We start from the raw sequence: 23,724 nt of genomic DNA, 5'->3' as shown, positions 1-23,724 counted from the left end.
TGAAGTCCCCTACTATGATAGTGTTACTGTTGCTCTCTGTCTTCATGTCTGTCAATGTCTTTTTTATATATTTAGGGGCTCCTATGTTAGGTGCATACATGTTTACTAGAGTTATGTCCTCTTGTTGGATCGATCCCTTTATTATTATGAAATGCCCTTCTTTGTCCTTTATTATGTTATTCAATTTAAAGTCCATTTTATCTGATATAAGTATCGCTACTCCAGCTTTTTTCTCATTTCCATTTGCATGAAATATTTTACTCCATCCCTTTACTTTCAGCCTATATGTATCTTTTGATCTGAGGTGAGCCTCTTGTATACAGCATATGCAAGGGTCTTGCTTTCTTATCCACTCAGCCACCCTATGTCTTTAGATTGGAGCATTCAATCCATTTACATTTAATGTGATTATTGATAGGTGCATAGTTATTGCCATTTTGTTGTGTTCCTGGTCTTCATTAGTTAGGTCATTTTTCTCTTTCCTCTGCTTAAAGAAGCCCTTTTCACATTTCCTGCAATGCTGGCTTGGTGGTAATGAATTCCTTTAGCTTATCCTTTTCTGGGAAGCTCTTTATCTCTCCTTCAATTTTAAATGATAACCTTGTTGGATAAAATATTCTAGGTTGTAAGCCTTTGTTTTTCATCACTTTGAAGACCTCCTGCCACTCTCCCTTCTGGCCTGCAGAGTTTCTGTAGTAAAGTTGGCTGATAATCTTACAGGGGTGCCCTTATACATAACTTGCTGCCTGTCCCATGCTGCTTTTAAGATTCTGTCTTTGTCTTTAACCCTTGCCATTTTCACTGTAATGTGTCTTGGTGTGAGCCTGTTTGGGATCATCTTGGTTGGAACTCTGCACTTCCTGTGTTTGTATGTCAATTTCTTTTGCCAGGTTAGGGAAGTTTTCAGACATTATTACTTTAAATATGTTCTCTATCCCTTGCTCCCTCTCGTCTCCTTTGGGTGTTCCTATGATGCGCATGTTGTTGTGTTTAATGTTGCCGCCCAGCTCTTTTAAACTATTTTCAATGTTTTTTATTCTTTTTTCTTTTTGTTGTTCCTCTTGGAAGATCTCTGTTATCTTGTCTTCTAAGTCACTGATTTGATCCTCTGCTTCATTCAATCTGCTATTTCCATCTAGTTAATTATTTAATTCAGTAATTGTATTCTTTAATTCTAGCTGTTTGTTTTTCATGATTTCTCTATCCTTTATATTTTCACTAATTTCCTTGAACATTCTAATAATCAGCGTTCTGAACTCTATCTCTGATAGGTTGTTTACCTCTATTTCCTCTAGGTCCACTGATTCAGGAGGTTTCTTCTGTTCTTTTATTTGGGATGTGTTTCTTTGTTTCCCCATTCTGGCTTAGTCTTTGTGTTTGCTTTGATGTAATACGTAGATCCCCTAGGTCTTTCAGTCTTTTCTGGGTGGACTTATGTGGTATGTGTCCTTTATATTTGAATTACTCAGACTCCCTTTTCTCCTGTGTGTGTGTACCAGAGGTGTTCCTTGTGTTGTGTGTCTTCTCCTGGTGAGGTTGAGTTTTGATTGCTTTTGGCTTGTAAGAAGGTGGGCTTGACTCCCAGGCTGACTAGCCATGAGGATTAGCTGTGTCCACAGTTTATGAGCTGCTGTGTGAGGATTGACCCCTCTGATGAGGCTTGGCCCCTATGGGCTCTTGTGCCTGTAGTGATTTCCCTGTGGGTGTGACTCTTGTAGGTCAGACCCTGTAATGCTTTGGTTTTATCTAAAGTTGATCTCTGGGTGTGATGATTCTTGTGCCTCTTTGGCTGGGCCCCGCTTTAAAGCAAAACAGATCAACAAGCACAACCACAACAGCCACCAAATGTAACCAGATACTCTCAGATGTACAAAACAATCATCAACCTACACTCAACATGTACAGAAATATCAAGCATACAAAAGGAGAAAACAAACCAACATAAACCAAACAATGACATTGAAAAAAAAACAAGGAACAAATAGTAAAACAAAATAAAATAAAATAAAATAAAAAATAGAATGAACACGAGAAACAAAATAGCAACACCCCCCCAAAAAAATAGAAAAAATGGAAAGAAGGAGGAAAAATAGAGCAGTGACAAGAAAGCAGAAAAGAAGGGAGAGAGAAAGAGAGTAGAAAAGAAAGAAGGAAAGAAAGAAAAAATAAGAAAAAATATATATCTCTGTATATATGTATATGTTTATGTATATATCTATATATCTATATATCTATATATCTATATGTCTACACCCCCATATATATGGACATATATATCCACATATATGCATCTCTTTATATGCCTATATTAAAAACTAAAATTAATAATGAAATAGAAAAAAACAAAAACAACCAACACAAGCAACCAATGAAAAGCCCCCCAGAACATCCAAAAGAACCCAATTAACAACAACAATATAACACACCAAAAAAACCCAAAACCAAAACCAAACAAACAAAAACAAAAAAAGAGGAGAAGAAACAACCAGTGCCAATCTTGGCTGAAGTCCGCCAAGCTCTCCCCAGGTTTTCCTCTGCTATACACAAACTCCTCTGTGTCTTGCGGGGGCAGATCCGGCCACCTGGCACCTAGAGTGACCCTGGTGAAGCAGGTCTATTTTAGATGAGTGGGCTTATGAGGTATGATTGGTAGTTTTTTTACAAAGTCAATGTTATTTCTGCTCCCACCTGCCCAGAGGCACTCTAAGTTCTGCGCAGCCAGAGAGCTGGATGTACATCTTTGGGTACTCTTTCCACTGGGGGCTGTTGGGGTGGGGGGGGGTGGAGATTTCAGAGCTGCTAGAAGTCACCTGCAGGGGAGGCCTGCAAGATTTGACCTTACTGCCCCTTTTAGGGGTCAGTTTAAGTCTCTGGGGGCCAAGGTTTCTGAGGAAGGGTGAGGGAGGGCTCTTATTTATGCAGTGTTGTTTTTTTTCTGTCCAAGAAAAAAGGGGGGAGAAAAGACCAAAAAAAAGAAATAAAAAAGCCCCCCACCGTTTTGAGCTCAGCTGTTCCAGCAGAGCTCCTGCTGCGCTCCAGGAGCCCACCCTGGCGCTGCAGCTCGTGTCTCCACAGCTGCGGGGTGCGGGATGCAGGCTGTGTCTCCACGCTTCTCGCTTCCCTCTTCTCCTGCTCAACCGGTTTGAGGTTTCTGCCTCAGAGTCCACGCGCCCTGGGGCTCCAGTCACACTCCCAGCGGAACGGTGGGCCCAGAGGCTGAGCTTTCCCTGATGCTGCAAACACCGCCACTGTGTCCCGGATTCCTACAGCTCCGCTGCCACAGGCGCGGACTGGACCACGCCTCTGCTTGCACTCTGTTCCCCTACTCGCCCTGCCTGAGGATTCTGTCTTAGTGCGGTCCGGAGGTACATGGAGCGAGCCATGGGAACACTCTCGATCAGCTCTCTGAGACCCCAGTCTCAAACACCGTGGGGGCGGGCTCCCCTGCGGGAGTCCCTTCGCTGCTCAGCGTGCTGGGTAGAGGTTTGTCTGCGGCGCTCCAGTTCAAATTGAGGCAATTTCCAGGGGAGAACTCAGGGAGGACTCCTCACCGCCGGCCATTTTCGCTTTCTCCGAACATCTTGCTTCCTTTTAAGTGCCCTGCCTTGAATTTATTCCCATGGAGTCTGATAGCAGTGCCCCAATAGGAAGGACAGACTGTTGGTTGGGGAAAGGGTTGTTTTATGATTTGTTTTCTTTTGTTAGAAGATAAACCGAACTCATACTTTATTCCACTATTTTCTCTTTGGACTCAACAGTCCAGTTTCAGGTTTGGCTCTTACCGCCTTTCCCTCCACAAGGACTTCAGCTCATCAATCATCTTCTCGTCCCATGTCTATTCAGTACTGGTTCTTTCCCTTGTGTTTACAGTATGTTCACCTCTTACTAACCAATGTAGCATCTTGTTTCCATCATCTTTTCAGTGTATGGTCCTTCTATTTCTTCCCACCATCAGATTTCCCTCTTTGGAAATGATCCTACTCTTACATCTTTCACTTGTTCACCAGCTATTCTCTTATTCGTTCAGTGTGAGCCATCATCTATACCTGTTGCTCAACTAAAATCACTCCAAGGCAGAAAGATCCTCCAGAGGCTACTTGTCTTCATCTCTGTAGTGGTCTTCATGGGTGATCAACATTTCTCCCTGAAATTCTCTCCTGCCTAGATGCCGCACCAACCACACTCTCCTGATCTGTCCCCAACCCCAGGCTGCTCTTCTGGCTCCAGGTCCCCCTGCCCAACACCAACAGGCACAGGAGGCCACATTAATCTTGATTTGCATCTTTCTCTTTCTCCTTTTTAAAACTGTCTTTTGGCTGTTTGATCTATCTTCCATTGCCTTGGTTTCAGGCATTACTTCTATTCATCTGGCTTCTGTATTGTGTCACCTGCTCAGACATCCTCATTTAATTTCATGTCCATCAACACATGGTTCTTGGATGTTTTCATTTGAATGGACCTTTAAAACCTAAACTAGGGCTAGCTGAGTGGCTCAGTTGGTTAAGTGCTCACTCAAGAGTGCGAGCTCTGTGCAACATCAGTTCGATGCCCATCCCGAGATAAGCTGCCGTTGAGCTCCCAACAGGTGGCAGGATGGCTCAGCTAAAAAAAAAGCAAAAAAAAAAACCCTAAACTAAAGATGTCCCAAACTGAAATATTCTTTTCTCCCTATATCCACCCCTTCATATTGACTCTGATTTGAGGCAGTCCCAGTCTCCCAGTCAGTCACATAGACTGGATCTTACCAAGTTCTTCTCTCCCTCTTTCCTTCTATATCCAAACAATTGTCAGCCTCTGCAGATTTAGCTATCCCAATCTATTTTTTATCCATTCTTCATTTCTTAACTATATTATTATTGGTCAGGGTTTTTCAGGGAAACAGAACCAATAGGATATGAAGATATAGAGAAAGAGATGCATTTTATTGAGTGGGCTTATGGGACTATGGAGGTTGGCAAATCCAAAATCTTCAGAGTGAGTTGGCAGACTGGAGATCCAAGAAGAGCCAATGTTGCAGTTCAAGTCCAAAAACTTTCAGCTACTACATAGTAACAGCACTGGAGCTATTGTTAAGTAGTGTGATTTCAAGTAATGTGTCTGGGAAAATATTTCTCTACAGTGGAGAGGTGGTGCTTTCCCTATTCTCCCAACTTATTTTCAGAATACAATGAGCTAATTATTTTTAAAATGGGTGTTATGTAAGGGAGCCTCTATAATGAAACATAACAGAAAACAAAATGCCATAAGAAATAAATTCACATTTCCCCAAGTTGCTCATAGGCTGACATGCAGTAGGCTTACTTAGAAGAGCGTGAATTGGCCCAGGAGCAACTGTGACATTCAGAGAGTGTCTCATGAGCGTCTTCAACATTCCCTTACTTTTCTACCAATCATATGTTTAAATAACTTATTTAATCATTCAAAAATTGTTCAGTAATTTGGGTTAACCTATGCACTCAATTCTGCTAAGCATTCTACACTAAAAGCTTATGTTTCCAGAACCTTTTTTATTTTCCAAAGCCCTTTCTGGATATATTACTTAATTTGATTTTTGATTACTGATTCGATCTCCTTATTTGTTACAGGACTATTCAGATGTTCTATTTGTTTGTGATTTAGTCCTGGTAGGTGTTGTGTTTCTAGAAATTTATCCAAGATTGTTACCATATTTGTGCTATTTTAAAATTTTTATGTACATCACGATTACGTCCCACTGCATAAATATTTTGTGTAAACGTGATTGGAAAAGGTTGTATAATATGCCATCTTATGGGTATGTCATATATTCTTTAGCTTTCCTCCAATTATTAAATGTAAGTTGGCTTTAATTATTTTTCTGCAGTGAAAATTCTCAGACTGCGCACACATTTTATCTTAGTTCCTCAGGATAAACTCTTAGCTGTAGTTTCTGAGTCATTGGGTCTGTAAGCATTTTTTTCCTGCTCTGACCAAGTCTTTTGAGGTGATGCCAAGAAATAAATTAGGCTTAAAGTGTAAGCTACCATTCGAGCAATGAGAACAATTTATGTAGATGATTTTGTCAGTATCTTACTATTTCAATTCCATTATCCAGTAAATTATCTGCTTAATAGGTGGAAAAATATGAGTGTAAATATTAGTTTTGTCTCAGCAAGCAATGTCGCAAATACAATCTTATTTATAGAACTTTCATCTTTATTTTTAATATGCTTACTCATATGTGAATTCACGAACCATATTTCAAATGAGGTAAACAGCTGACTAACTCATAACCATCATCATCAAAACAATCACTTATTGAAAATTTGCTCTGTACCAGACACAGTGCTAAGCCTTTTATCTACATAATCTCATTAATGTTACAAAAGCCCTAGCAGGAGGATATAAGGAGCTCTAATTTACAAATGCACCTTCACAGCCTGTCAGGAGGCAGAGCACTAGGTCTTCCAGATTAACACCTATTTCGTGCTCACTATGAAACAATGAATGTTCTGAGCTACAAAAATGGGGAATTTTACAAGTGACAAAAAAGACCTTGAGAGGTTTGTTACCTGTCCCAAGGAACATGGTTAGTAAAGGATAGATCCAGGCTCAGACAAATTCCAGAGCCCTAGTGCTTAGGAGCTCCCTCTCTTAGAACTGCAGCAATCACACATGAAGAAGTACAGATTAAAAAGGAGCCACTCTGGGTTAAGCAATTAAAAAGAATGTTTCCCCTTCTGACTGACAAGAGACCAGGTTGGTGATCAGAAAAAAGGGTGGACCTTGGGTTCCCACCAGGCACCTCCACCAGGAGTATCCTCTTGTGGGAAACAATCTATCCAACCAGGAGCGTGTTCTCTCTCATATGTTACACATTTGAGTTCACATGAGTTTCAATGAGATTACTGAATTGTGTGGTTCTCAGAAGGCCTGGATTCTTGTACTTCTCTCCCTGATTGTGGGATTTTCTTCACAGAGACTAATGTCTCAAGACACATTTGGCTGTTCTGTGATCATCAGTGTTTGGTGGTGGGTTGTTGCGTGTGTGCCAAACCTTGGTTGAGTTAATTCAGCTGCTCTGTGTGCATGCTCACCACCAGCCCCTCTGGGCCCACTAGCATCCTTTTCTGAATACAAAATCAGACCCAGACCTAAGGTACCCTCCTGCTGGGTGCCCATGGGCTGCTGCTGTGCTCACAGGAGGAGAATTCAACCACAACTTTGAGAGGTCAGCATGTTTCGGAGTAGGCCTTACTCTTAACACAAGTCATATGTCTAGCTTTTGGAAATAACGGAATTTTGGAAATACTTTCTGTTACTCTTTTAGCATTTCTAGGCTGAACCACTGCCTCCTGAACAGGTTTCCCCATTGCGTTGGTTACAGTAAAAGCATCCGTCATTCTGGGCATTAGGTCAGGCTTTTTCCTAATCCACTGAGCCTTACACCTCCACCACGAGACTGCTCTCCAGGTCACACAAAAATGTGAAACACTTAGATAAATGTAATACAATGAGCAAGGTCTGTACAGCGAAAAGTATAAAACATTGCTAAAATTCAAGAACAAAAATAAAGAGTGTATCATAAATACACAATAAATGGTCAAGGACGAGAAAACTCAATATTGTCAAGATGGCAATTCTCCCCAAATTATTTTTTTAGGTTCAGAGGCACCTGTGTGAAAATTGACAAGGTAACCCAAAATTTATATGGAAATTCAAAAGACCTAGGTTAACCAAAGCAATTTTTTTAAAAGGACAATGTTGGAGGGCTTACACTACAGCTCATTTCAAAGTTTGGTATAGAACTACACTAATGAAATGTCATAAAAATAGACATAGATCAATCAAACAAAGTCCAGAAATTGACCTACACATACATTGTTAATTAAAGTTTAACACAAGTGCTAAAATAATTCAGTGAGGAAAGATAGTTTTTTTAACCCAGTGATGGTGTAATAACTGGATATTTGCATGGGAAAAAACCCTCCTTGTATCTCAAATTACATACAAAAAATAACTCAAAGTACATCACAAACCTAAACATAAAAGCTAAAACGTTATAATATGTAGAAGAAAACAGGATAAACTGGCCCTGGTCTAGGGGAAGATTTCTTATAGCCCAAAGAGCAAGAATCATGAAAGAAAAATGATTACTTGGACTCCTTAAAAATTAAAAATTCCAGCTCTTTTGAAAACACCAGTAAATACATAAAAAGGGAAGCCATAGAATAGTGTATATTTACAATATATTTATCTGACAAAGACATGCATCCAGAATACAAAGAACCCTTATAACTCATAGGTTAGGTAGTAAGAAGACAAACCAATAAAAAAGCAAAATATTTTACCAGATGCTTCACTTCAAAGAATACATTAAACCCTTGGAAAGAGGATCAACATTCATTAGACATTAGGGAAATACAAATGAAAACCACAGGAGATAGTACTTCACACCCAGTAGCACGACTAAGATAAAAGAGGTACTAACAATTGTTGATGAGGATTGGAGAGATCAAAACCCTCATACATTGCTGGTAGGATTATAAAATAGTGCAGCCTCTGTGGAAAACAGGTTGGCATATCTTCAGAATGCTAAATATAAGTTACCATATGACTCATCAATTCTATTCCTAGATTTGAAAACCTGTGTCCATGTAAAAAACAGATGTCATGTATAATAATTCACAACATGTGAATGGATAAACAAATTGTGGCATAGCTGTATAATGGAATACTGATTTTTAAAAATATTCAGAAAACCAGTGCTTTTTGGAAAACAGAAAATCTGCAGCTTCAAGTGAATGTTAACAATAATAATAGTAATTGTTGATTTTAAAAACTACAGACAGCTGAATAGGAGGTACCCAATAGGCTTAGCCCTTTAATGCATTAGATTATTTCTATCTATAACCCTTTGAAAAACATAGTATTCTCCCTCCTATAGTTAAGGGAACTAGAGTTTGGAATTTTTAAGTAATTTGCCCAAGTTCACAGAGCTAGTAATTGGTAGAGCTTCAGTTGAAAAATACCTAGTAAGTGCGTGGCCACTCTCAATAAGATAATGCCTGGCACACAGAAGGGGTCTTCTAAAACTAGCTATTCTATTATAATATAAAAAACAAATACACACTATCATTGTTATTCTCTCCAGAGACAAATTCAGTCAGCTCTCCCTGAAATGCAGTGCTCTGTATCTGTCTGTATTGTCATTGTGTTGCTGATGCAATAACTTAAAATGATGCAGCTACTAAGTACAAATTAGAATTTCAAGGGAAGAAAGTAAACTAATTATGTTCAAAAAGTCATGCGGTGTGCAAGTTACATGCACCATCTCATTTAAATTTCACTGTAAATCTGTTCATGTGTATTAACTTCCTTCCACTTTGTGAGCTCAAAGTGACCTGTCCTAGGTTGCACAATAGGAAGCAGAGGAGCTAGGGTTCAAACCCAGATCATTTTGCCTCCAGAATCTGCAGGTTTTCTGCGACTCCTTGCTGCCTCCAAATCTGGCTAAGAATCCTGGTGATTTCCTAAGAGGAATGGGAAAGCACTAAGGAATTTTAAGCAAGACCCCAGCATCACAGTCACCAAAGTTATAGGAGAATCAAAGTATTTTCTTAACATTCATCCATTCATTAAGCACACACCGATTAAATCTGTGGCACTGGCTTTCCTGTTACATGGCAAGAATAAAATAAAACTTGATTGGGTTAACTTTGTCCTTAACTAAATTGCAAGCTAACTATGTTGCTGATGTCTCAACAGCTGAATAGGAATTGGGTAAAAAAAAAAAGTAATGGTGTGTATAAACTGCTATTGGTTGCAGTTGGCAAGATACTCCAAGAATGGGGTGAATTTAGTAGATGGATGGCAAAGAAATAGAAGTTCCACAGATTTAGAGCTTCAACCAGTTGGAAAAGTCAACTGCTTTTGCCCCCATCCATTGGGAATTATGTTTTAGATATTTTTAGTGACAGAATTCTCTTATCACACAGCCCTATGAAGAAAGATTAGATTTAAGGTGTATTGCCTTACAAATGAGTTCTAACCTGACTGCCTGTTATGAATTGAATTGTGTCCCCCCAAAACTCACACTTTGAAGTTATATCCCCCAGTACCAGAATGTGGTTTTTTTTGGAGAAAGTGTCTTTACAGAGATAATCAAGTTAAAGTGAAGTCATTAGAGAGATTGCCAATCCAATATCACTGTTGTCTTAATTTTTAAAAAAAGAGAAAGTAGGACACAGAGACACACAGAGTGGGAAGATGATGTGAAGACACATAGAAGACAGGTTTACTAGTCAAGGAGAGGCCTACAATTCATCTTTCCCTCACAGCCTCAGAAGGAACCAGTGCTACCAATACCTTGATTTTGGGCATGTATCCTCCAGAACTGAGAGAAAATAGATTTCATGCATGAAAAAAGATTTAAAGTGCAAGACAGACGAGTGGATTTTAATGTAATACAGCAAAAAAAGTTTACCTGCATAAGAAAATAAAGACTTCACCCAAGACTGGAATGGTGGGGGACTCATAGCGGAAGCTCTCACTGCTACATTGATGGCAAAGTCCTACAGGAAGAACTCCTTGGTTATAACAATCCTCCAAACTCCATTCTATAAAAGAATTTCCTATTTGTGCTTGGACTGGCAGCATGGCTCTCCATGGCTGCATGTTCTGGGTCACAATTCTCTCTTTTTCCCCAAATAAACCCTTTTGTTGTTGTTGGAGGAATATCTAGTTGATGTTCTGTTTAAGGTCAATACCTGCATGATTTTAGGTTGTGCACTGGAACTTAGTCATCCCTTGCTCAGCTTGTACTCTCTAAGAGAAATATCCATCATTATCTGATCAGTATATTAAAATACTCTGTCCTTTTCCAATAACATACCTGTGTGTGGCCATATTTTCTTTATATATTTCCACAAAGACAACCTGTATATTGAATGCAGAAGCAAATATGAGAATCCAGCTGGTTTCTATTGAGCCTAACATTTAAAAGATCGTCTTCCAGGGCAATGGAAATGTTGTAAATCTGGATGAGATGATTGTTGAAAAACTATCAAATTACTCAAAATCACTGAAGTTAAAAAATTACTTTTTTCATAGGAGCCTTATTGAAATATAATTTATATACCATAAAATTCATCATTTTTAAATGTATCATTAAGTCATTTTTAGTATAGTAGTTCCCCTTTATCTATGGCTGATATATTCCAAGACCCCCAGTGGATGCCTGAAACCTCGGATATTACTGAANACACACACACACACACACACACACACACACACACACACACACACACACACTTGCACACACAGTTTTTACTTATACATGCATATCTTTTCACTTAAAGGAAGCACTTTATGGTTTTTCTTTGGTGTATCTGAATTGCCAGCATCACTATTCTTGCACTTTGGGTTACTTGAACAAAAGGAATGCCGACCCACTACAGTCCACCTGATAACCAAGGTGACTAAAAGGCAGGGAGTGTATATAGTGTGAGAATGCTGGGGAAAGGCATGATTTACATCCTTGGTGCAAAAGAGCTGAATGGTGCAAGATTTCATCATGCTACTCAGAACTTTATGCAATTTAAAACTTATGATTTACTCTGTGGAATTTTCCATTTAATATTTTTGGACAGAGGTTGACCATGGAGAGTAAAAAAGCACGGATAAGGGGCACTCCAGTATTCACACAGTTGTGCAAATATCACCACTATAAAATCCCAGAACATTATCATCATTCCAAAAAGAAACACTTCCCCATTCACAGTAACTTTTCATTCCTTCCCCTATCCCCTGGCTACCATCATTCTTTGTGTTTTCATGAACTTAACCTAATCTGGATATTTCTATATAAATAGAATCATACCACGTGTGGCCTTTTTCATCTGGATTTCATTTAACATGTTTTCAAGGTTGCTTTGTGTTGGTCTGAGCTTATTTGTAGTGATGCTATTGACTACGGATGCCTGGGGCATTCGCCCGGGCTGTTCCACTTGTGTTGAGCCCCGTAGACATTTCTCTGACCGGAACCAATGTTGTGGCTGAACCAGCCCTTGTCTTACTATGATTGCAAGAAAGACATCAGCAACAATCACAAGGAAACTTTGAGGAAAAAACAAGTTTTATTACTCATAGGTCATGGAGGGTCCATGGCACGCCCCAGGTCACACGGTAAGGTCCTGGGTAGAGAGGGAGCACATGTGTAAACCTGAGGTTCTGCCTATATTGGGATAGATGGTGGGAGTATCTTTGGTTTCACAGGTTCACTCTTTATTGGGTCACTCAAACAAGCAGGTATTTAGGTCAATCGTGGCTTTTTTAAAGGAGAAGTTCATGGGCGAGGCAGCCTGGCTCTCTTTGTGACTGTGTAGCTGGCCAAGTACATTTAAGATGGATGTCTTTGAAGTGGATCCCACAGCAATCAAAAGCTTAATGCCAAGTTCTTACATTACAGTAAAAAAAAAACCAAAAAGCAAAAAAAACTGACAGGTGCTTATACTACAAAAGTTCATCTTTGTAGTTAGTATTTACCAGTACTTTATTTATTTATTTTTATGGCTGAATAATATGCCTTTGTATATATAGATGGACCACATTTTGTTATCCATTCATCCACTGATGGATATTTAGATTGTTTCCACTTTTTGGCAATTATGAATAATGCTGTTACAAACATTTGTGTACAAGGACATATGCTTTTAATTCTCTTGGCCAGATACTGAGGAGTGGAATTGCTGGGTAACATATGAACTCTGTTTAACATTTTGAGGAACTGCCAAACTGGTTCTAATGTGGTTACTCCATTTTACATTTCTAACAGGAATGTAGAAAGGGTAAAGACCCTCACTTCTGCATCTTTGTGTCACATGCTGCTATCTTGATTGTTGACAAAAGCTATAATAGTCATATCCTACAGTATATATTAAATGGTTTTAAAATAACAATTTATTACTACTAACAAGGATACTGGGTTGTGGGAAAAGTCATGATGCATTTTTGCAATGAAAAACATAGAAAAAATATGTCATGACTTTTCCGACAGCCCAATAAATGAAGACCAGCATGTCTTGTAGCTTATTTTATCCAAAGAATACACAAATACCACATGTTAAGGTCATTTAGAAAAATCGTCTTATTATTTTTGTTTCTAATTTGATAAGCACCTATATTTATTAACATTTATTTTCAACTTTAGGGATTGCCCTCCCCCCATTTATCATGTAAAATATTTATGTAATTCAAAAGTAAGTAGAAACTATAATGGTGCACTAGACCAGGCTGCTCACCCCTTCTGAATTATTCCTTCTCTCCCACCAAAGTAACCATTTTTACAGTTTCTAGTCACTTTTTTCAGAGATATTTTTCGAAATATAAGCAAACACACACACACCTGACCTGACTCATTGCTAAGTTTTGTCAAGAAGCCTTTTTTTCTGCCTTAATCCTATTCCTAGAGTTCAACATGCCTTGTCTCATATGTATATCTTGTATCTTGTTAAAAAAATTTCTGGAATAAGCTTCCCCTGGACACTTCTCTATTTCATCCTTCTCCTCCCCCTCCCTCTCTGATTATTGCTGAGATCCTCCTGTTCTTAGATGCCCACACTCCTGGTAGGTTGCTGTGACTTTGGGAATATATTTTTTAGTCACCTGCCATCCTGAGCCTGAGAAGTGTTGCTCAAATTCCATCCATCCCTCAGCAGAGTTTGCGCACAGGAAACTTCTTCTTACTTTTTCCTCTCTTGTCCACACCTCTTGGGGAGATACTGAGGTAAAGAAGGTACAGAAAAATGTCCCACATTGTCTCCGAAGCTGCAGCGCCTCCAGGGCGACTCTCACCCCTGTGTTCACGTGAGGCTGGCCCCCTGCTCACTTTGTGCTCTGGAAAAATGGTCCCACAGGAAGTGCTCACTGAAATTGGGCCCAGAGGAAGTGTACATGGGAAACAGGTTTGGAGGAAGTACTCACATAAAACCAGCCTGGAGAAAGTGCTCAGGAGGACTCCAGCCAGCTGGCATGCCACCCTTATCCCAGGCACACCCTCTATTCCTCACACTCTGGCTGAAATTACCCTCAAGTTGCACCATACTCCTTACCTCACGTTGCCTGGAGCCAGGGTGGAGGTTTCTCCCCACCCCTTGCCCAGGACCACCTCTGCTTTGCACAGCCTGGCAGAAGTCAGAATTCAGATTTGCCGCCAGGTCTCACTTCACCCAATTCCCCAGGCACCCCCTCTGGTCCTCACATGCTGGATGGACCTGGGATGGAAAATTTGCATCCAGGTTTCTCCTCACTATTTATCCCTGTGCCCCTCACATGCCAAAGAATACATATATAAGCTCTGAGAAAGAAGATACATCCTAATGGCTCCTGCTAGCTAACTGGGTTATAAAGGGGAGCCAGCAGCCATTTCCACACAGGGTCTTCTCACACAAACCGCACTTCCGGGAGAAGCCTGCACTAACTTGCCTGCATCCCACACTAACCTGCCTGTGGATATTCAAATTTCTCATTACGTACTCCTGCTTCCACATGCATTTGTCCATATGGCTAACCTATCAAATATGCATATTTTTACATTATGTACATTCTTAATCAGCCTGTCTTGTTCACGTTGTACATGTCATTACATCCGACATTCATGTAACTACAGTGTGGTGAATAAGATTTCTATAACAAATTCTACTTTAAAAACAAAATTACCATGCTGAGTGGGATGACTTATATCTCATATTAGGGGTTGTTCATTCTATTTATAGGACCTTTAAAACAAGTACACATTTACTAATCTAAGGTGAATGAAGGCACAACTAAAATAAAAATAATGATAAAATTAAAATCAATACATTCACCATGAACATGGTCATGTATTATCATTATCAAGTATTATGTACTGTGCATAATTGCAGCTGTTGTACTTTATATGACTGGCAGCACTGTAGGGTTGTTTACACCAACATCACCACCAACATGTGACTAATGCATTGTGCTACATTAGGACGGCTACAACGTCTCTAGATGATAGAAATTTTTCAGCTCCATTATAGTCTTATGGGACTAGGTCACATATACAATCTCTCATTGACAGAAACATCAGGATGTGATGCATGATGATACATATAGATGAATGGAAGTGAATTAAGGGCCCAGAAACTAACACACCCATCTACAGTTATTTGACAAAGAAGAACACCATTAATTTAAGTAGTCTTTTTGAAAAATGGTACTACCCTGTCTTTAACCCTAACCCTGTCTCTAACCCTAACCCTAACCCTGTCCCTAACACTAACCCTGTCCCTAACCCTAAACCCAACCCCAACCCTGTCCCTAACACTAACCCTGTCCCTAACCCTAACCCTGATCCTGTCCCTATCCCTAACCTTAACCATACCCTAACCCTGTCTCTAACCCTAACCCTAAACCTAAACCTAACCCTGTCCCTAACACTAAACTTAACCCTAACTCTAACCCTATCCCCAAACCTTACCCAAACCATAAACCTGTCCTTAACCATGACCCTAGCCCTAACCTGTCCCTTCCTCTAACGCTGACCCTAACCATAACCCTAACTCTGTCCCTAACACTAACTCTGTCTATAACCCTAACCCTGTCCCTAACCCTAACCCTAACCCTGTCCTTAACCCTAACCCTAACACTGTCCCTAACCCTAACCCTAACCCTGTCCCTAAAAAAAGAAAAAAAGAAGAAAAAGAAAAATGGTGCTGATCAATGCAGTATCCAAGAGCAGAGGAATGAAACTGGACCCTAACCTTGCACCACAAAAGATTAACTCAAGATAGATAAAATGTCTGAGGTTAAATTAAAAACTCTAAAAGACAACATTGTGATGAATGTTTGTCATTTTGGATTTAGCAATCATTTCTTCAATCTGCCACCAAAGCACAAGCAATGAAAAAAATAATAGATAAATGAAAATTTCCTCAGTGTTAAAAACCTTTGTACATCAAAGGAAGCTATCCAGAAAGTGAAAACACAGCCTGGAGAATTGAAGAAAATAGGTGTACATTATATATCTGATTAAAGTTTGTGATTCAGTTTATACAAAAAAAATTTAAACTCATCAAGACAACTAAAATCTGAATATAGACTCGAATAGACCCTTCTCCAGAGAAGACATACAAATGGTCAACAGGCACACAAAAATATGTTAAACAAAATATGTCTGACAGTCATGGTAATGTTGTCAGAGAGTGGGCCCTTCTCAGCACGAGGTCCAGGTTCTTGGCATCTCGAGCAAAGAATTGAACAAGATACCAAGGCAAAGTAGTGAAAAAGCAGTTTATTAGAATAGATAGTACACTTCAAACAAATAGTAGTGGGCCTGAGCAGTAGAGGACGGCTCAAGGGCCCATTATTAAAAGAGAAATTACATTCCAAAGAGTTTGGAGTGGGCCATGCAAAGCAAAGGTGAGGCTCAAAAGGCTCAAAAAGAGAGGAAGAGAGGGGCTTCTCTGAACTTGGGGTTTTTATTCCTTTTTCTCTAGAATGGGATGTTCCCCTCTGGGCGTGGGACCATTTGATTGGCACCTGTAATGGATAAGATGTACTGCACAGGTGCAAGTGACTGGTCTGATCTAGTTTGGTATTTTGTGCCCATTTGTTTTCCCTCAGGGGTAGGTAATTACAATACACAAGGGGAGTTTTGGGTGGAGAAGGGAGGTCTCCTGGGCAGTAGAATTCTGTGAGACGTGCAGGAATGCAGAGACCCAATGCCTACCTCTAACTGTCTGCCTTGTTTTCCCCTTTGAGAGACGTGATCCCCATAAAATCTCTATGGGAAGTTGAGGGATAGGAGGTCTTTTCTTCTGTATCTGCTTTCTTCTGGGCAGGGGTGTAGAGCTGTCCCTGCCTATTGAGGGATTCAAGGAACTCTCACCCTATCTGATCTCAGATGAGAGGAAGAGGTCTCGAGATCCACCTGGAAGACTGTGTTGGCTTCCTTGGATGTGACTGGCAATCTTGTTGGGGTATCCTCTGTATCCCTAAGGCCCCTGAATGAGGAAATTAGATTTTAATAAATCTGCTAGCTCTCATGAAGCCTGTGGCCATTCAACCCAGTCACTCAGGTGGCGTCAACTGTCTGGGCCCAGAATGGGTTTGGAAAGAATCATTAGGTTTACTGGCCTGGGGAAATGTTAAAACATATTTAGTCTCTGGGATGGGTTGGGGAGACATTGGGAAGTAACAGGCTTTTAAGTATTGGGTTGTCAGGAAAGTCATGACGTGTTTTTGCAATGAAAAACATAGAAAAATACGTCATGACTTTTCGAATAACCCAATAGTTATCTGAAGCAAGTGTAGGAGGTTTCTATGTACAATCTATTGTTTAGGATTAAGAAACTACTTAAAGGAGTAAACAAAGCCAAGAGCTAACAAACTAAGAAACTAGGGAGGAGGAAACTTAAAATTTCTATACTTAACATTTCTATAGAAAAGAAAACTTAAAAGTTTTCCAGTGGGGGCAGGGTGCTACTCGGTTGGCCCACAACAGTAATGCAAATTAAAACACCAATACGATACCCCCTTCACACACACTAGAATGGCTATCATTTTGAAATTACTGGAAAGTAAATTATAATTCTAAACAACCATGTCAATACCATGCCAGAAGAATGGAGAAGACAGTCAAGTTTGTTATAGAGGCCAAGCCCTATGCAGACCCAGTTCACTGAAAGAGTTGAAGCTAATCACCCTTGAGCAGTCTGCATTGATGAGGCAGGAAAAGAGTTAACAAAAGTGAGTCCAGGCTGGCCGAGTGGCTCAGTTGGTTAAGAGTGCAAGATCTGAGCAACAGGGTCACCAGTTGGATTCCTACATGGGCCAGTGAGCTGTGCCTGAGCTGAGCTGCCAACAGGTGGCAGGATGGCTCAGCTGGTGAGAGCACGTGCTCCTAACAACAAGGTTGCCGGTTAGACTCCCGCATAGGATGGTGGGCTATGCCCACCCACAACTAAGATTGAACACGGCACCTTGAGCTGAGAGACCATGAGCTGCTGACGGATGGCTGGATGGCAACTGAACTTGGAGCTCAGCTAGCTGCGCCCTCCACAACTAAGATTGAAGGACAACAACTTGGCTGCTCCCTTTCTCCAATTCCCCAATAAAATCTTTAAAAAAAAAGTGAGCCCAAGGGGGATTAGCAGAAGGTGATTTGATCAGTACTTTGCACCAATTCCCCAGGGACCACGCAGGCCCAGCCCCTAGAGATAAATTTTTCTGTTGAAACACCTCTAGAGAAGGGAGATAAGACCCAGCCAGAATTGTCTGGTTTGGGGCACCTGCACAGACTACTGGAGCTTGCCCTTAGCCTGATCTCCGGCCTCATTATAGCACAATATAATAAAATGAACATTATGGCTTGCCCTCCTCAATGGGTTTTTCTGTATGCATTTTGGGTAAGGGCATGCACAGAAAAAAAACAGTTATCTGTGCATAGCAATCAAATGACCTCAGCCCTATGTCAAATGTCTTGAATTTGTATGTCATATCCTCTGCTGTAAGAAAATGACCTACAGTTTACTATAAAAGAAAAAGTGAATCTGAAATTCAAGGCAGCCATCTTCTCTAGATGCTGCCAGGGGCACCCTCGCTGTCTAACTTTCAATAAACTTAATAAATTTTTTCTTGCTTTCTAACTTTTCTGAGTCATGAATTCTTTCACATTCTGCAAATGGAACGACCAGAGGCATCCAAAAACAATACACGCATGTCATTAAGAGGCACTGCGGAAAGATTATATTAGTAGTGTGGCAGTGGGCCCTAGACAAAGGCCTTCCCATACAATGTGGTCACTAAGGATTCCGCAGTGTAGCAGGGAGCTTCAGACAAAGACATTCCTAGACTGCATAGTCATTAAGACTTCCGCGTTTAATATTTCCGAATTCCTACCTAATGCTGGCATTAATAAATGTTGCTTCCTGAGACTTGGTGTCTTCTCTCTCTGAGTTTCCCCGCAACATAATTGGGGGTTCGTCCGGGTTATGGTGACGGTGATATTTTCCACACCCCTTGTCCCCGAGGTCTGGCTCCCTTGACGAAAGGGTACGTGCACTCTACTCGGCGCCAGCGGACGCTTGTCCGTCAATGGGGACGTCTCCCCTTCTGGCCACAGGGGACCGACCTGGGAGCACAAAAGAACCCGGAGGGCTACAGAAGCCAGCTTGGGAGCTGCCTGACCAGACAGGTAAGGACCTGGGTCCCTTAAGGCAGCCTGTCCATTAGTGGACAGGCAGGGAGACTGATCACCTCCCAGAGTCACCCAAGTATCTCAATTTCTGAGAGAAACCGTGACTCCCAGGAACAGGGCAGTGGGTGGAGAATGAACCTGTTTGAGTCTGTGTGAATGAGACGCAGCCTGTCTGCGAAGCGAGTGTGGAGTCCCAATCCGCGGGTCCATGGTGCACCTTAGGGTGGCATCGCTAAATTGTCTCGTATGGTTTAGTGATCCAAGCAGGGGCTTATACCGACCCACCAATTGCTAAGAGGTGCCTGAAAATCTCCGCGAGGGGAATGGCTGGAGACAGACAAAGTGAGTGTCTGAGTGTATGTCGTGCCGATTTTGGGTGGTTGCTATGGGTGGGCAACAGAGTATTCAAACTCCATTAGGATGTCTGTTAAAAATTTTTAAGAAGGGGTTCTCGGGGGATTATGGCATTGAGATGACCCCCCAAAAGCTCTGTACCTTCTGTGAGATTGACTGGCCGTCATTCAGTGTGGAATGGCCAGCAGAGGGAAGCTTAGACAGGGACCTCATTAGGAAAGTCCACCTCACTGTTTCCAGCAGCCCCAGTCACCCAAACCAGTTCCTCTATATCAACTCGTGGGAGGCTATTGTACATACCCAACCCCCTTGGTTGAGGTTCTGTTTGGAAAACCAGAGTAGAATTCTTTTGACCCGAGCTGTGATCCCCACACAGAAGCCGACTAAAGACAAAACAGAAGGACAAAAGCCAGGCTTGTCTTCAGACCCAGAGGAGATCCCGCCCCCCTATTCACCTATCTACCCACCTCTTCCTCTGAGCCTCTGAGGTGCCAGCCCAGACCCCAGCACCACCCTTGCTGGCTCCATTTTCTTCGCCCACCACGCCAGCCCAGCCTCCAGTACCGCCCTCGCCAGCCCCACCTTCTCCACTCTCCAACCCCTTCCTGGACCCTCCTGCTATGCCTCCACCTCCAGTCCTGATCCCATACGGGCCAACAGATAAGCAGCTGCAGACAAAAGGCCCTGAGACTGGCGCTCTCCAGCTCCCCCTATGGGAAACCAGAGGCCCCATCTACTATGATCAGGAAGGCCAGATTCAGGGAGGCCGACACATGTTTGTGTACCAGCCCTTCTCAACCACTGATCTCTTAAATTGGAAAAATCATACTCCATCATATAATGAAAAGCCTCAGGCATTCACTGATCAATCATTCAAAAGCATTGGCCCACCTGGGCTGATTGTTGCCAGCTCCTCCTAACTCTCTTCAACACTGAGGAATGCCAGCGAGTCACCCAGGGAGCTATAAAATGGCTGGAGGTACATGCCCCACCCGGGACCTTAAACATTCAAGTGTATGCCCAGAACCAATGTGCTTACTGCCACCAACATGGCCATTGGAAAAATGAATTCCTCAGCAGTTGGGGAGGATGCCAACAGGTCCGAATCCCTGGAGGCCAGGTTGAGTCACTCACGGCCGTTACCAGCCACCTCAACAGATGCCAGGCCCTTCTGGAGATGGCTTCATCGGACTCATTGGCATGGAAGAATATGGGGAAAAGTAGGCTAGACCGGGCTCCATTCAGCTAGGCCCCCAGGAGCCTATGGTCCGAATGTTAATTGGGGGCCAACCCATTAACTTTATGGTTGACACAGGCACTGAACATTCTGTCGTGACATGGCCCATAGGCCCCTTCTCCCCAAAACAGGTCACCATCACGGGTGCCATGGGAGGACGAATCCGTCGGCCCTTTTTTCAGCCTTGACAATGCACCCTTGGAGGCCAAGAAATTACTCATCAGTTCCTCTATCTGCCAGACTGCCCTGTAGCATTATTGGGAAGAGACCTATTAGGAAAACTCCAGACTCAAATCACCTTTAACCACAGTGGCAATGCTGAGCTAACATTAGGCAAATCAGGGGCTAAGATTATGTCCCTCACCATACCTCGGGAGGAAGAATGGAGACTCTTTGGTCTTATAGAAGAGGTCCAAGAGGGACCCGAGCTCCCCTTCTCAATACTGGGAGTTTGGGCAGAAGACAACCCACCAGGCCTGGTATGACATGTGGCCCCAGTAGTTGTAGAGCTAAAACCTGGGGCAGAACCGGTGTGCCACAAGCAATACTACATCCCCCACAATGCACAAGTTGGCATACAGAAACATTTGGACTCCTAAAATATGGGATTCTTCGTCCCTGCCAGTCACCTTAGAACACACCTCTGCTTCCAGTCCAAAAGCAGGGAACTGAAGATTACCGTCCGGTGCAGGACCTGAGAGCAGTAAACCAAGCAACGGTTACTCTACACCCAGTTGTTCCCAATCCATAAACTCTTCTGGGCCTCATCCCAGCTGAAGCAACCCACTTCACCTGCCTAGACCTCAAGGACACCTTCTTCTGTATTCATCTGGCCCCACAGAACCAGCCACTCTTTGCCTTCCAGTGGGAAAACCCTGAAAATGGGGACAAAGGCCAGCTAAAATGGACAAGACTCCCTCCACAGGGCTTCAAGAACTCCCCAACCATTTTCGGGGCCACCTTGGCTTCAGACCTAAAGCCCTTTCCAGCCAGCCAAACCGGTTGTGTACTGCTCCAATATGTAGATGACCTCTCACTAGCCGGGAAGAGCTATGATGACTGCATGCAGGGTACATATCACATCCTTAAGCTTTTGTGGGAAGCAGGCTACAGTGTCTCCAAGAAAGCAGCTCCGATATGCCAAGATAGGGTCAAATATCTTGGTTTCCACCTGTCACAAGGACAACGCCAGCTCGGCCCAGAAAGGAAGCAGGCGGTATGTACCATCCCGGTCCCCACTACTCGGAAACAGGTCCGCGAATTCTTAGGGGCGGCAGGCTTCTGTAGGATCTGGATCCCCAACTTCTCTACTACAGCCAAACACCTTTATGAAGCCACAAAGGGGGGTGAACGTAAACCTTTTCTATGGGAGTCTCTATAACAAAAGGCTTTTAATGAGCTTAAACGGGCTCTCATTCATGCCCCTGGCCTAGGACTCCCGGACATCACCAAGCCTTTCTTCCTCTACATACATGAATGTACAGGAATGGCAATAGGAGTCCTTACCGAACTGCTAGGGGACTGGCACCAGCCAGTAGCCTACCTCTCAAAACCACTTGACTCAGTGGCATTAGGATGGCCACCTTGCCTGAGGGCACTCACAGCAATGGTCCTCCTTGTGTCTGAGGCTGACAAGCTGACCCTGGGTCAGGAATTAACTGCCCGGGCTCCGCACTTGGTTCGAGCCCTGTTAGATCATAAGGGACACTATTGGCTTACCAACTCCTGGATTGCCAAGTACCAAGGGCTACTGTGCGAAAACCCATGAGTCCGCCTTGAGATAGTACGGACCTTAAACCTCGCCACTTTACTGCCTGTAGGGCCTGGGCCCCCAGACCATGGCTGCATCAAAGTCATGGACGAAGTGTTCTCCAGTAGGCTGGACCTGACTGACCAACCTCTTACAGACCCCGATGTAGAATACTACACTGATGGTAGCAGCTACGTCCAGGGAAATAGACGGTTGGCTGGATACACTGTGGTAACTCTACACACCATCATTGAAGCGAAGCCCCTCCCACAGGGGACTTCAGCAAAAACCGCAGAGCTCATCGCCCTGACTCAGGCCCTTCAGCTAGCAGCTGGGGTAACAGCCAATATTTATACTGACTCTAAGTATGCCTTCACTACCCTCCATGTTCATGGGGCTTTATACAAAGAAAGGGATTAATCAATTCAGGAGGGAAGGAAATTAAATATGGACAAGAGATTCTAGATCTGCTAGAAGCAGTATGGGTACCCAAAAGGGTGGAAGTCATACACTGCAGTGGCCACCAAAAGGGTGACACCATCGCAGCCCGGGGCAATCACAAGGTGGACCAAGCAGCCAAGTTAGCTGCAGCAGAAGAAACCCTCGAACATCCAACGTTAACAGCCTCCTTCTTTCCCAGCCCTTTAGCTGAATGGGATCCCAAATATTCCCACCAAGAAGAGGCCTGGTTCAAGACTGAAGGGGGAAGCCATCTCCATAACGGATGGTGGAAATTTCGAGATGGCCACATTGTCATACCAGGGACTCTAGCCCCGGCTCTTGTCAAACAGTTTCACCAACGGGCCCACTTTGGTTGGAATACCCTAGAATTGACCCTCAGTAGGTACTTCTATGTACCCCGACTCCAGTAGCTCATGAATAGTCTGTGAACAGTGCTTTGTTTGTGCTTGGAACAACCCACATCAAGGACCGGTCCTACGCCTAGGAGTCCAACATACTGGCGGTGCCCCATTTGAAGATCTCACAATAGATTTCTCTGAGATGCCACGCTCCAGTGGTCTTAGATATCTCTTAGTGTTTGTATGCACCTACTCGGGATGGGTGGAAGCCTTCCCCACCAGGACAGAAAAGGCATGGGAAGCCGCCAGACTATTGCTACAGGAAATAATCCCTCGCTTTGGGCTGCCACTCTCAATAGGCTCTAACAATGGTCCCACCTTTATAGCCGAAGTAATCCAGCTC

At 42.6% G+C, this 23,724-nt stretch overlaps 1 long non-coding RNA gene across 3 annotated transcripts in view; it reads right to left on the bottom strand.

Annotated features, from left to right (window-relative positions):
* Positions 1-3,026: 3,026 nt before the first annotated feature.
* LOC109391978 (uncharacterized) overlaps positions 3,027-23,724 on the bottom strand; it is a 27,236-nt gene continuing 6,538 nt past the window's right edge. Inside the window, exons 1-3 of one of the 3 annotated variants that reach the window (XR_002125964.1) lie at positions 14,070-14,592; positions 13,624-13,739; positions 3,027-4,602 (exon numbers count right to left, since the gene is read on the bottom strand). This is a non-coding gene — a long non-coding RNA (uncharacterized LOC109391978). Of the gene's footprint in view, positions 4,603-12,106; positions 12,153-13,623; positions 13,740-14,069; positions 14,593-23,724 lie in introns of those variants that run through there. The other 2 variants (XR_002125965.1, XR_002125963.1) reach the window with 2 other exon arrangements.

The sequence above is a fragment of the Hipposideros armiger genome, unplaced genomic scaffold (genome assembly GCF_001890085.2).
Source record: "Hipposideros armiger isolate ML-2016 unplaced genomic scaffold, ASM189008v1 scaffold_310, whole genome shotgun sequence".
Lineage (NCBI taxonomy): Eukaryota > Metazoa > Chordata > Mammalia > Chiroptera > Hipposideridae > Hipposideros > Hipposideros armiger.
The sequence above is the reverse complement of the archived record's forward strand: the minus strand, read 5'-3'. Positions and strand labels throughout refer to the sequence as shown.